General features: G+C 34.8%; 1 pseudogene; it reads left to right on the forward strand.

Moving 5' to 3' along the window:
• Positions 1 to 223: 223 nt before the first annotated feature.
• LOC118337939 lies at positions 224 to 1772 on the forward strand (annotated as a pseudogene).
• Positions 1773 to 3566: the final 1794 nt, after the last annotated feature.

The following is a 3566-nucleotide window of genomic DNA, read 5'->3' on the forward strand; positions in this document are numbered from 1 at the left end:
CTCAGGAAAGTGGTGAGTAGCAATAAGTAAATCAGAAAAAAAAATCTATTTTTAAGACAGTTTTTGCTTCATCCACTCCGTCTACAGAATCAACATAGAAAGTTAACTGACAATTTTATTTTTATTTTTTTTATGTATAAAAATCTGAAATTCTCCCAGTTTGGGATGTTTTTCGACACTTTAAAATAAAAAAATAATATTTATTATTATTTATTGTAATCATTCTTTCTCAGTTTTAGGTGCAGCTTTTCTTTGGATCAGTCCAAACAGGCCGCAGCACTTTGAATATGAGTCCGTCTCTTTTCACTGTGAGGGGACTGATGGGTCCACTCACATTTGAAAGGAATCAGGATTACCTGAGGAATTTAATACCAGTATGTGATATTAAGAGGACACCCAGAAAGGGGCCTTCTGCACTATTGATAAAATCTATACAGTCGATAGTGGAGAATACTGGTGTGAGACTGAAGGGGGAAAAAAAACCAACAGAGTCAACATCACTGTCACTGGTATGTTTAATATTTTTCTGAAACAACTACATATTTAAGTACATTTACCTGATGTTTATCATACAGTATATTTAGTATGAGCCCCAAATGATAAAATTATTCGATCCAGTTCAGACTGTGAACCAATCATTTTAATTCAATATACTGTATATTTTGCAGTCATGCAAATATTCAGGGGAAAATGTTCTATTTCTGTCTATTTTAACTGTATATATATATTAGCATTATAATGTTACTTTTGAGTGTTCAATTAGGTATACTTACATCTTAGACTGATGTTTATATTATATTTACATATGTTGTAAAGCTCCCTTCTACTGAAGTATGCCAGTTTTTTTCAGCTTTTAATGCTGCCATTGGGATATACCAGAGGAAATGTGGTTAATAACCTTGTGGTTAATAAATTTGGATTTTTTTTGTAGATGATATACTGTTATTGCTATTTTATTACTGTTTATTTGGTCTCTTTCTGATTTTGTTTTCTTGCATTCTTTGCAGGTTACCAACAAACTCTTATGTGTATTCTTGTGTAGTTTTACACTTTATCTTTCTTTCAATTTTTAATGTCCAACATTTATTTTGTTCAACATGTCCTTCAGCTGGTTCTGTGATCCTAGACAGTCCTGTTCTTCCAGTGATGGAGGGAGACAATGTGACTCTGTGCTGCAGAAGCAAGACTAGTTCCAACAAGCTCTTAGCTAATTTCTACAAAGATGGCGTCCTCCTGCAGGGCAGTCCTGCAGAAGAGATAACCATTAACAATGTTTGCAGGTCTGATGAAGGGCTCTACAAGTGCAGCACCTCTGAGGGTGAAACATCTCCAGGAAGCTGGCTGACTGTCAGAGGTGAGACATAACAGTGTTACACAATAAAAGCCCAATGTTTGATGATTTCCTTAAAGTGCATTAAATGAGACATCACCTGTTCCAGGTGGGTAAATAAAGTGAGAATAGCTGAATCATTGACAGAGTTGAGTTTATTACATTTTATAATGCTATATAAATGCAGCAAAAACATTTTTAATGTATCTTATCTTAAATGTGCATGTTTTGATTGGTTCATCATTAGTGTCAATTGTTTTGTGTTTGGTAATTAGCAAATTACTATATAACAGCTAGCTCCTCAGGAAACCTTGCTAATATTGGACTCGTGATAACCACTATACTTTCTGTTGTCTTTGCAGGACTTCACATAGAGGCTTGTGTCTGCACGGACCACTTTGTTCTTATTCTCCTCCTCTTAGGACTGTGTTCACCATTGTGATGGTGGCTCTGCTGCTGCTGCTGGTGGGACTACTTCACTGTGGGAAACTCACAGTTACACACAAATAACTCATGACCCATATAGACTGTCTTTCATCAGTTTAAAAAAAGTAATGACTAGGTTTTGAAGTGTTCTTCACCACAGAGGTGGNNTGCTTTGAGGGGTGTCACTTTATCTTATTCTGGGTTTTAATGAGATGCTAGAGATGCTCTTGATAATTTACGCTTCTTAGACAATAAATAAGGACAGAAAAAGATAAATAGTTAAATAGTTAAAGTTAAAATAACAAAAAGTTCGAGCACTTTTGTACAGATCAGGTTGCTCTAACATGACCGAGTTTGGCTGCTTAGGCTTGTAAAATTAAGTATGAAAACATACTGTTTGGAAATATGAACAAGAGCAAGGGCTTTGTGGATGAGGACAAACTGTTGAGATCTGATAGTATCATGTACAGGCTGCCACACTGTATGGAAAAACTAGAAATAAGCAATGAGAGAAATGAGACTTATTTTACTGTGTAATGTTTCTTTGTGGTTTGTGAAGTGCTTTATAAAATACATTATTGTCATTGTGATGAGAAAGTATTTAGACTTGAATTGTGTGTGCGTATGTGTGTGTATTATAAGATAAGATGTATTTATGTTTTTTATGTATTTTAATAGTCCAATGTCTTACTGGAAACAACATAAGCCATACAACAAGAACTCCAGTGTCTTTTTAATAAAAGTTTATTTCCATCTTGTGTTTGAATTGTTATTGTTGCATTGTACAAAAGTGAGGTGGAACCTCTTTGGATGTATTCATTTATATATTATAACACACACTATATACTGCACAATATATTAAATACCACAACGACTGCATTTGTTCCTCCTTTTACTCTACTTCAACTTATCAGCTGATAAACTTTATATTCCAGGTCTTATGTTGCTTAGTGGTGCTGTGAGTTAGCTGAAGCTCTCGCTCCCAGATAATGATGTTGAGAAGAATCAAGTCTGTTTATGTTATTTCCACTACATAACGAATCACACACTTATTTAATTAAGAATCAACAAAAATTGGAAAATCTCCTCCATTCTTTGCCCAGCTGTCTTCTCTCTCAGCAACCTGTAAGACACACAAGAACAGACATACAATGTATCTGTGAGAAAATAAAGGTCCAAATTTACTATTGTATGTGAGTCTTCTAAATATTACTCCCACCCCATCGTTCATTTATAAAATAATGACCACGGACTCACTTAACACAACAACTGAGGCTGAGAGGTGGCCTAAAGTACTTGGTGTCCTGATAAAAATAAATGTCATACGTGCATTGTGGTGTAGTATTTTCATGGTGGCTACTTGACTCTGCTGCAGTGAACTGAGGGGCCCATCTATCTTTTTCTGTCTGTGGGTTTCTCACCCTAACTGTCACAAGAGCCTAAAGCTCCTGAAACAGAAACAGAATAATAGAGTTTAATTTAGTGGTTCTCACCATTTCTCTGGTTGTGAACTTAAAGCAATGTCAGTTCACAAGCTGCAAACGTTATCCTAATGGATGGTTGACTTATACAAAGAAATATATTTACATTGACTCCCTTTTTACCTGATGAAAAGTGATACAATCAGTCTTTTTTTCTCATTGTCATGTTAATTACCTTTTTCTTTCCTGGGTTTTGTGACAACAGTATATATTACCACTGAAACATAAGAAGAATACAGCAATTAATATACTAACACTTATTTTAACCCCATGATTTGTTTGTGGTTCATGAGACATGTAATGACTTATAATAATTTAAAATGTGTTGT

The sequence above is a fragment of the Morone saxatilis genome, unplaced genomic scaffold (assembly GCF_004916995.1).
Source record: "Morone saxatilis isolate NCDOM2014 unplaced genomic scaffold, NCSU_SB_2.0 Contig4, whole genome shotgun sequence".
Lineage (NCBI taxonomy): Eukaryota > Metazoa > Chordata > Actinopteri > Moronidae > Morone > Morone saxatilis.